Source organism: Culex pipiens, chromosome 3, assembly GCF_016801865.2.
Source record: "Culex pipiens pallens isolate TS chromosome 3, TS_CPP_V2, whole genome shotgun sequence".
Lineage (NCBI taxonomy): Eukaryota > Metazoa > Arthropoda > Insecta > Diptera > Culicidae > Culex > Culex pipiens.
Genome location: NC_068939.1, coordinates 141,378,800 through 141,390,312, shown reverse-complemented (window position 1 = coordinate 141,390,312; position 11,513 = coordinate 141,378,800). Strand labels below are relative to the sequence as shown.

At 37.5% G+C, this 11,513-nt stretch overlaps 1 protein-coding gene across 1 annotated transcript in view; it reads left to right on the top strand.

Annotated features, from left to right (window-relative positions):
* The first annotated feature begins 6,150 nt into the window (after positions 1 to 6,150).
* LOC120417504 (organic cation transporter protein) overlaps positions 6,151 to 11,513 on the top strand; it is a 90,810-nt gene continuing 85,447 nt past the window's right edge. Inside the window, exon 1 of the mRNA XM_052709636.1 lies at positions 6,151 to 6,711. The gene's annotated coding sequence lies outside the window, so the exon portion shown is untranslated. The remainder of the gene's footprint in view (positions 6,712 to 11,513) is intronic.

Here is an 11,513-nt window from a genome sequence, read left to right as displayed (position 1 = left end):
AGAACACCTTGCGGTTCAATTCCGAGTTCACTGGGAATTGTCTGGCTCCGCATAGAAAAGCGAAAACAAGACGGGTCCTCAAACTTCTAATCCCATCAGGTAAATCAGAGATAGGTATTTATTATAAAAAAGGTATATCTCGATTAAATTTTCGAAAGGTCCTATCTGCATGGGAAACCTATGACTCATAGGTTGTTTTGAAAATTTACTCTAGATATGTTTTTATGACCAACAAGCGTCCTAGACTACCAATCCAAAGGTGCGTCATCGCATCTCACCTGATTCAGGTCGATTTTTGTTCTTATAATTTTTTCAACTTATAAGGCGACTTACCGGAATTTCAATCTCTGAACCTTCTGCTTGTGAGACAGAATCCGCAACCATTAAGCCACGGTGCCGGTTAGGAACACATTTAAACTCAAATTACTCAAAATCACTTTTTTTTGCCAAAGTTTTAATGTCGTCCTGGCGAACATTATTCCAACGAAATCAATCTTTTTTAACAGAGAATTATAATAATAATAAACAAAAAATGCCTTAAAAAAAGAATGATTCACGTTTTTTAAGGGATCACGCTAGAATAAAATTGCTGCAGCAAAATTTTGGATTTTGCTTTGGCCGATCTAGTGTGATTTCACTGTTGAGACAAGCCCAAATTTATGCAACATGTCTCGCCACGAGTGATGATACGTATCACTACGCAAAGTAACTATGCAACATGAATGCACTGTAGCGCAACATAGCTCGTGTATTGCGTGATCTTGATTTGTTACCTGTGACAATATTCATTGAATTCATTTTTTTTCTTCTCAAATACACGTTAGGCAGGTCTTCAAGGATTACATACCGTCACTTGGGGACCCAGGGCTGTATTGGGACAGCTGTTTTTATCACGTTCTTGCATTATATTTTGATGGATATTTTTGAGTGATTTCAGATAGAATAGATACAGATTTACTTTAAAAAGTAAAGCACTCCACTTTGACGACCCCGGGTCTTTTATGGTCTCTGTTGCAAGGTTCTGCTCATTTCTAGGCGTCCGAAAATTATGTGTGGTGAGTCACCCAAAACCTCTTTTACGCAAATGGACCGACGTTTTACTTCCCCATCCGATAGAAGGTCAGGAGGATAAGGCGGGAATCAAACCCGCGCCTCATAGCAACTTAGGGATCGGCAGCCGAAGCCGCTAACCACCACGCACTATGGGGTATTTCCGTATAAGCGAGCGGCCAAAAATTTTTTTTGCTTTTTTGTGACTTTTTTGTGTTGTTTGTTCTTAGTATAATGAAAACAAATGAATTTTGATATTTTTCCAAAAAAAAAAAGTTTAATTTTCGATTTTTTCATATATTTGAGGCCACATGCATTAAAGTGGTGAATTTTGATATTCTTGCTCTGTCTATTTGATGCACGGAATGGCGGTTTATGCTATGTTAAAGTTTCTGATTTACGTTCAATCTCCCTCCTCTTTTTCTTGAGTTTAAATCCACCTCTCTTTGAAGACCCCCCCCCCATCCCCCTCCAATTAAAATTTGATTTTTGCGGTGTTTTAGAATTTTAGACGGTTTATTTTATGGAACATTGTATGGATTCTCGTCCACGTTTTTGGTTGATCCACTTGCAAAATTCACGTTTTCCACGATAAATTCTTCTAAATCAAAATCACTATGTAACCGATTGTCTTTAGATTACTTAAAATATGAACTTCTTCTATGGGCTTTTGTATACCTCGTTTTGAAGCTACAGAACAGCATGCGTAGTTTTTCCTCTGTGGGTTTTTCCTGAGTTGATCATGTGATGGTTCTGCAATGTTGTAATTCTTACAAATATACTCGAAAGCAGTTCTCACGTTTTCAGAATAGTGCTTCGTTATATCGTACAGGGACACTACGGTATTATTATCCATACTTTCAAAAGAACACAACAACGAACTGATATGAATATTCGACGAATCGTTTCTGTAAAATACTTAGAATAGGAATTTCTAATTTTATTAAACGTACCTAAGTACCGTAAACTGGGGTGACTTTGATAGCCCGGGGTGACATTGATAGAAATTTGATTTGGCCACTATTTTTGATACATCCAATGTAACAGTCACATTTTTGCATATATGTTCGATAATAAGCTTTCCCTTAATGCTTACATACTCAAAATTCTCAAAAATGTTTAAATATTAATTTGACGGGCATTTGAAAAACCTATCAAAGTCACCCCGGGCTATCAAAGTCACCCTAGTTTACGGTACCAACAAAGTCATGAATATCAAATCAATTTCAAAACATACATAGCAGGTACGTCATTTCTGCCTCCGCAGGTAAATAATGTGATTTTAACCAAGCGTATACGCGAAATCATTAATTTTCTTGCATGAATCAAAATGTTCAAAATGGCATAACTAAAAAAGTGCACATAAGTGCACTTTGAAATTTGGAGACAAGTTAGGACATGGTTCAAATTTTAAGCTGCAAAATTTTCAGATCGCACAAATGCACACAAAAAAAGTACTCCATTAACAAAGTTAAAAAAAAAAAACTAAATTTTGAATAAAAATCCATCTTTTTTGATTTTTATTATTTTTTTTAGCCTATAAAAGTGTGTTTTGTAAAATGTTATTGAAAAGTTGAATCAATTACCTTTCTGAATATTTATAATGATGCAGGAAAAAATACATAAACAGCTACACAGTACAACTATGAAAAATAATCATTTTTTTGTCAAAAAAACATGTTTTTTCTTACCATTTTCGCCTTTGAAGGTCTGCAATTCAGTGAATATTGAACCTACAACTTTCAAACTCCGGATTTTTCTTAGTTAGAATGTTTATTTTCGAAAAAAAATACCAAAAAAATAATTAGAGTATGTCGGTTTTTCGATTTATGGCCGCCTGAAACCCCATAGTGCCACGCCACGAGGCCTTAGTACATCTAATTCCTAATTTAAAGCTTTGAGTGGACAGTACAAGTTTTCTTCATTGATTTGTTTTTGAAATAATTGTTTTATTTACCCTCCAGGGAGACAAAAATATGTAATCAAATTTGCAATAAGAGGCAGTATTTGTAGATTTTGCTCGGTTTGTTCTAGAGGTCATTTGCAAAAGCTATGAGAAAAACTGAAGTGCTTGAAAAGACCGTTCGAATGCATCTAAGACAGTTGGAATTGATCAAGTTTTACGCAAATGGGAGCAATTTTATGATTTTTCATGTTATTTGGATCTCAATCTTCAATGCAATTCAAGCCTCCAACATTTAGTTTTTAAAAATGCATTTTACACCCGTTCAACGGAAGGTTCTATCCCATTTCCCATAATCCCATTCCCCAGAATGCCATTCCCCAGAAATCCATTCCCCAGAATGGTTCCTTCCCCAGAATCCCATTCCCCAGAATGGTCCATTCCCCAGAATGACCCATTCCCCAGAAAAGTTTCATTTTTATTATGAATGTACTTTATTTCAAAAAATGATCAGTTTTAAAGTGTGAAGTATTTAGATTTCGCCTTTATTGTGATAACTGCTGACAAAAGTTAAATGTTCCCATCTTTAAAGAAAGGAAAGCGCTCTTAACTTGTGATGATTGCTGACGAAAGATGAATTTTTCCTTTAAAGTTGAATTTTCCCTTCTTTAAAGAAGGGAAAACTCTCTTGCCTGTCAGTATAGAGGAGAAAACCGTGACGTCACAAATGAACTCAAATCACTCAAAGTTCATTTTGTGAGTGACTTTAACATTTTGGCCTAGTTTGACAGCTACATTGTCCCCAGTTTTTTTGTGGGAGAGAAAAGGAGGCGAATACTTTATGATAGTCATACCTGTCAAAATTCCTAGCCTCAAAATTTTGTCGCGAGTTGCTTTTCTCCTCTATTGCTGACAAGAGTTTAATTTTCCCTTTGAAGTTGAATTTTCCTTCTTTAAAGAAGGGGAACAATTCTCTACGAAATCGGTCATTTTTCTTTAATTTTATTTTTTTTATTTTTTAATCCGGCTGAAAATCTGGCATCATTAGTTTGTCCATGTAATTTTCCATACAAATTTGGCAGCTGTCCATACAAAATTGATGTATGAAAATTCAAAAATTTGAATCTTTTGAAGCAATGTTTTGATCAATCGGACCCTAAGATGACAGCCTTCGGTATGCCCAAAAAAGCCATTTTGCATGTATATTTTATCCATGTTATTTTCCATACAAATTTGGCAGCTGTCCATACAAAAATGATGTATGAAAATTAAAAAAAAATTATCCTTTGAAGCAATTTTTTGATCGATTTGGTGTCTTCGGCAAAGTTGGATATGGATATTGACTACACTGAAAAAAATGTTACAAATTAAATTTTTTTTGGTGATTTTTTATTAAACTTTTGTCACTAAAACTTGATTTGCCAAATATTCAATATTACGCCCTTTTAAAATGTTAGTCTTGGTTTAAAAATTATGAAAATATTTTTTTCGAAGAGATCGGAAAATTTCACGAATGTTTCATATTTTAACATTGTAACTCGGACCATTAGTTGCTGAGATATCGACGTTAGAAAATGGTGGGTAAAAAATGTAATAACTGAAATGTAATTATTATAAAATAGTTCAATAAAGACATATTTAATTTCAAAAATTTCATAACTTGATCAAAGATATTTTGCACAGCCTGGAATTTTCTGAAAAGTTGGCTTTTTATGTCCTTTAAAACATATAAAAAAAATAGTGTTTTTTTTTTGCAAATTAAGTTTAAGTGACAAAAAGTTAAATAAAAAATTACCAATTTTGTTTACCGTGTATCATTTTTTTCAGTTTAGTCCATATCCATACCTACAACTTTGCCGAAGACACCAAATCGATCAAAAAATTCCTTCAAAAGATACAGATTTTTGAATTTTCATACATAATTTTTGTATGGACAACTGCCAAAATTGTATGGAAAATTATATGGACAAACTAATGATGCAAAATGGCTTCGTTGGGCATACCGAAGGCACCCAAAAAGTTTCATTCGGATTAAAAAATACAAAAAAAATCGAATGACCGAAATCTGAGAGAACTGCTCAACAGTAACATTTTTTCTGTTTAACGATGATTTTTTCTTCTACAAAATTTAGAATTTTGAAACTCCCTTAGCATCGGGGTTCAATTACCGGCTCGGACCAACACAACTGGTGATCTTTTCCCTTCTAGAATCGATTGCTTAGTAAAGGGAAGGTAGTGCATCGTCACAAGCTGGACAGTATCAACGAGACTTAGGGAAGGCGATCTATTGTCACTGAATCCGCTTTGTAACTGCCGGCCCTGATACTCTTCAAGGGTGTTTCCCTGAGGAACTGGGAAAGACTTACTTATTTACTTAGCATCTAATTATAGATTGTCATTCAAACCACCAAGTGCTTCATATTTTTTCAAGTTCACATCCTGCTGTGTCCGTAAATATCATACGATTTAGATTGATTATTTGATAAGAAGTGATTTAATCAGTAATAAGTTGAATGAATGAATGAATAAACAAAACCACAGTACTATGCTCTTCGGTTGACAACGACATCAGATATCATGCGTCTCCACTGAGGATATTTCAAATGTACTGTCGTTTTCGACTATAACTATAACGTTTATGCTATTAAAATGATTCAGACAAAGGTTTGCCGTAGAATTGTGGATCCCAACAATTCCAACATGTAGCTAGGTTTTTCAACATCTTGATACATGGAGACCTATGGAGACGCATGGTTGAAGGTCAACACGAAATTTTGAAGACTGAGGCAAGAGGATAATGATGTTTGTTCGAAGATGACTGTCACTCACGCTTCAATATCTCCGTTGATATCCACTCAGTCTCAGTATCAGTATCATCGCAACCGGAAGAATCATGCGCATATTTGCGAATCAAACCCCCTCGGGTTGCCTGCGAGGGATCCCAGCGATAAAAATCACAAACTTTGTGCAGCATACACCGCGCGGTTCTCTCGTCCCTTCCTTTCAAAAGTGCAAATATCAACGGTCATATCGAACTTTGTATGCCCGTCAACGGCATCGTTGTCGGCGTCACCGTCACCGCGCCGCTATTTGCACTGAGCTCTAATTCAATCCGACGGTCCGCGCGGCCAGCCAGGCCGGCCAGTTTGAGTTCGAACTTTGGCGCGTTCTGTTCTGGTCGTCGTTGGCTGTCCAAGACTTGGCGCACACCGCCGGATGGCTGAAGTTTGTTAGTTTTGGGATGTGTCAAATATTTGAAGAATCGCGCCGCGCTGGGGCACCGTTTTGGCCGTGATGAATTTTAATGTATTGACGTGCGATGAGTTCGGGGAGCCGTCGTCATCGGGCGCGATAAATGAATTTTAATTACCGTGAACAATTAACTCTGCATCACGTATGGTCCTCCGAATCTCCTAACGGCCTGATGGGGTGTGAAGAAGAGAAGTGATTCGGATTGTGTGCGCGGTCAATCAAGACGAGAGACGTTCTACCGCGCGGTCTTGATGATGAATGGCAGCCAGGCCCAGGCCCAGCATAGAATCGAAAGTGGTGTCAAAGTGCTTCTTCAGCTTTCGATGTGCGGTTCAAGTGTTAAATTAGTTTAATTATCAGTAATTAATAACTCCACTTGCTCCAGGGTACGACCAGGGCAAGTGCCAACGAGAATTTGCAAGTGGGCAGATAACCAGAACGAGATCCGTTCGTGCACTAGTACTTGGAGATTCCAGTACAGAACACCGTCGTCGTCCTCTTGAAACGTATGTAAAATTTGCTCAATGAACTTAAATTACGGTTTCGTAATAATCGTCTTCCGACCGGCCGGTGACAACGCGCGGAGTAACTCTTTCTTTGACTTCGTTGAAGCATTGTTTTTCAGAATCGCGCTGAATTCTCGCACTACTTGGGAACGGGTTGACCTAGTAAAGACTGCCATGCTTGAAAATCGAACTCGTGAAATTTGTTGCATAATTGAGATTGGAATCAGGTCATGCAAATTTTTGCAAATTTGTTAGACCTGATCCCAACCCCTAGCCACTTTTGTTGTACAAAATACTTTACTCTTTTTGTTTGAAATATTTTTAATTTTTTCGTATTTTCATATATGCATTTATCTTGCATGTTGGGATCCTCAAAAACACGAGCACTTTAGTTTTTTCAAAACGGTTTAATGTTTACATTTTCAATTTAATCATTATTACATTGCTATATTGCTCATAAGTGCATAGTTGTCTCATGTGTAATTTAGTTTTCAGTTATTCGAACTAAAATACTTCCTTACCCTTCGTCATATTTTGTTTCTTGTACAGTAACGTAAAACATCCTAACATATTGTTATTCATAATTTTAGTCTGTTTGTACATCCATAATCATTACAGTGACCTACAAAAATTGAAAATTGGCTCAACTCGAGGGGTAGCATAAAGGAGGACCGAATGGTTTTTCTCCAAAGTGTCCAAAGTGTTACGGTATGCAAAATTAGTGCTGATCGCTACTCCCATGCAATTTTTGCTTGTATGCAACAGCGACGAACCACCCTAATTCTCCATACAAATTTTGGAGAAAAATCCTTCGGCCCTGTCTAAATATTTCTGAAAAATTCAAAGTGCATGTGTTTCTCGGAACCCATACCCCCCATTACCCTCGAGCTAAATTTGCGCAGAAATTTTATTGGTCGATGTTATATTGAAAGCATCTTATGATCAAAATATTATGAAGTTTGTATGGTTAAAATCCCAAGTAACATTTTAGGCTTTACCAAAGCTGTCACAATCGTTATAAAACCTATCAGCCAAAACCAACATTAAAATCACATAGTCGAAACAAACTCCCCAGATCCTCGATAAATCCCAACCTCCGCAAAAGGTTTTTTTATCATAAAATTATTTTTATTAGGTCCTTTTCGGTACTGAGACCTGGTTAGGACCGAGTCGGCTTTTGTAATTACATTGTTCTTAAAGCTAAGAGTAAATACAGTCATCCCACATATTCGGAACACCCACAAATTCGGAACACTTTTATGATAATTTGTCAATAGCATGCCAAAAGTAGCTTTTCTGTCGACCTTACTATTTTTAGAACCTTCATTTGGACATTATCTTGCTATTTCACTAGTGAAAGAAGTACTTTTTGAACAAAAAAAAAAAAAAAATCATTCCAAGACTATTTTGTCCAGAGCAGCAAAACACTGCCTCCAAATGGCCTGTTTCATAATTGTGGGATGTTATTGTGCCTTTCACAATTGTGGAACACCTGAATTTAACTGATATTTTAACAAAAAAAGTTATCAAACCATGTATAAAACATCACTAAGCTTGAGTTTCATTGGTTTCAGTGTGTGAAGTCATTATTTGGTAATAAATATGTACTCCTGGAGAGAAATTCGGAGGCGCATCATCACCGGTAGTCGTGCCTACTACGGACTCCACAAGACCTTACGGTCTGGTCACCTTTCCCGGCATACAAAGTGTACCATGTACGAAACGCTGATAAGACCCGTCGTCCTCTACGGGCACGAGACGTGGACGATGCTCGAGGAGGACCTGCAAGCGCTTGAAGTTTTCGAGCGACGAGTGCTTAGGACGATCTTTGGCGGCGTGCGTGAGAACACTGAATGGAGGAGAAGGATGAACCACGAGCTGGCGCAACTCTACGGCAAGCCAAGTATTCGGAAGGTCGCCAAGGCTGGCCGAATCCGGTGGGCCGGACACGTCGCCAGAATGCCGGACGCGCTGGATGCGCGCCAACCGAACCAGACAATCAATCCGGTGAAGTTGGTGTTCAATTCGGAGCCGGTTGGAACGCGGCGGAGGGGGGCGCAACGTGAACCAGGTGGAGGAAGATCTGGAAAGTGTGGGAGTTCCGCAGCGGAATTGGAGAGTAGCAGCCCAGGACCGAGTCCAGTGGCAGCGCATCTGGAGACAGCTCATGACCCGGAAGTTGTACGAGCAGTAAAAGTAAAGTAAAGTAAAGCAATGTACTCCTGGAGAGATCCAAAGTTTGTTTACATTCGTAAGAAAAAAGTGTTCCGAATTTGTGGATTTCAAGTGTCAAAGTAATTCTTCAAAAACTTCATATAAAAGTTAAAATTTGCAGATGTTCGATACAGCATTCAAAAGATCGCAAGAATAGCTTTCAAATGAAGGTAAAAACGAATCATTAAGTTCAATTATCGATTTGCTATGATTTTTTGAACATTTGCCAATCTGGAAACCGTTCCGAATATGTGGGATGACTGTACAGAGGATCTTGTGTGTCCGCAAAAGGTTGTTACGGCCTATTTATAAAACCCACATAGGATTTCAAGGCTTTACAACTGAATCCTAACAACCTCCTTCAAACCTTAATAAAACCTTTGTTAAAACCTTGTTAGGAGTTAGGGAAAAATGACATTTCATGCGTCTTCATGCGGCTTATGACAAACAGATTTTATTCTGGCAAACAATAAGTCTTCGTCTTGTCAAATGAAATAATGGAGATGGTTGTCAAAAATGGCGATCATGATATGATAGGTATTGGAGGTAGTCAAAATAATATAAAAGCTTATTCTTCGCAATTGGTGGCTCAAATTCAGCTGCGGTTGAAATTTTATCGACAAGTGTGGGGGAGATAGAGCCAAAAAAATCAACTCGCTTCATCAAAAATATTTCTTCTACAATCACAGTTTTTAATGACATATTTTTCGCAAACAATGTGTACATTATTTTCGAACTTCCAAGGCTATGCTAACGATGTCAGAAATTTATCATAATTGTGTGTTTTCATCAATTTTTAATCAAATTTATGCTTTTTCATTTTTTTTCTGCCAAGATGGCGGTCAATCTTATTCAATCAAACCACGCGTTTAGCGCCATATTTAAACATTGCCATTTGGCTGCGTTAAATGCTCTTATAGGAACTTATGGTTTTATGTGAGCTTACTTCATGCCTAATAGCACTTGACAGATGGGAAGCATGCAATAACACCGTTTAGCATGGCATTGCCATCTGGTTTTCAAGCCTTTATGAAAACTTTCATAAAACCTTATTGAAAGCCAGTCGGCTTTTATTTTCACCAGGTTTTATGTCCGAGACATAAAAACTTGTTAGAACGTATTAATTAGTTCTTGCTTATTGGTTGCGGTGAAAACTCAAATAAAACTTTTAAGCAATCAAGATGCTACCATAAAACCTCAATAAATCTAGGTGGTGGCTAGTTGGTTTAAAAATGTTACTTGGGAAGTACTTGTTTCGCAACATTCAAATTTGTTTGAATTGCAGAATCTTCCACCTCAAACCAACAACATCTTCTACAAATTGTTTGTGCGTCCAATTTCTCTCAAAAACAATCCATAACAATATACTGCCCCACACTCGTACACGCTCTTCTTTGGTGGGTTTAACTGGGAATCAAGGCAAAATCTAAGTGGTAATTCAATCACTCTAAATAGGCTGATAAGCTCTCGGGGGTTTCGCTTCTTCTGCGGCGAACAAACACACGCAATCTGGCCCCCCACTGCAACTGCCCTCCCGGGGTGCGGATTTGGACCGTTTGCGAGTGCCAACACTGACACCGTGGTTGGTTGTGTTAAAACAATCATCCCTGATTAAATTGTGGACATCCTGACTGAGAGAGAGAGAGCGAGTTGACCTGTTCCGAAACGGCAGCAACAGCAAACAAATATTCTGGGACTGTTGCTGGTGGTGCCACACCACTGGCACTAGGTGAATTATACTGTACTCTATTCTGTTTTTTTTCTTCTCATAGATAACGAGCCGCGATGATAATCAGAGTTGTGATGTTACTGATGATGGTGCGTTGTTATTGGTTGGCCAACTTCAGCAGTTGATTCTGGTTGATGATTGGAAGGATTTTATCAAAATTACATTTTGTTGTATACTAAAGAATTTATAGATTTTTGTTAAATTTTATCTAATATTTCATCAAATAAACTTAAAATACCATGCGTCTCCATCTGAGTAATCATTTAAAACATTTTTATGGAGACGCATGGTGTGTTAGGTTCATTGATGTACATTAAGATGTTACAAAACAGGTCAATTTTGCGGGCATTTCAGGGCATGATCCCCAAGTGCTGAGCCCGAATCTATGTTATGTTTTATGAATGGTCTGATAACTTTTTGCCTTCCTCTCGTTACTGAGGAAAGGCTATAAAATCACTCAAAAAATGAACTTCTCAATTAGACCTCCTAGACCCACCTTCATGTATACCTATCGAATCAGAATCAAATTCTGAGCAAATGTCTGTGTGTGTGGTGGGATGTTGATCAAAAAATCGATTATCTCGACATTGGCTGAACCAATTTTGTCCGTTTTTTGTCATTCGATCCGTCTTGGGGTCCCATAAGTCGCTTTTAAAAATATGCAGTTTAGTAAAGTACTTCAAAAGTTATGCTTAAAAAAACGATTTTAACAAAAGTCCGGAAGATTGTAAGAAGGGTGTTTTTTTTTTCAGAAAGGTATTTAAAAGACCTTACCAACGCGTCTAAGATATTGAAGATCTGACAAATCTATCAAAAGTTATAAGCACTTAAGTGTTATTTATACGCTTTTTGGAGGCCG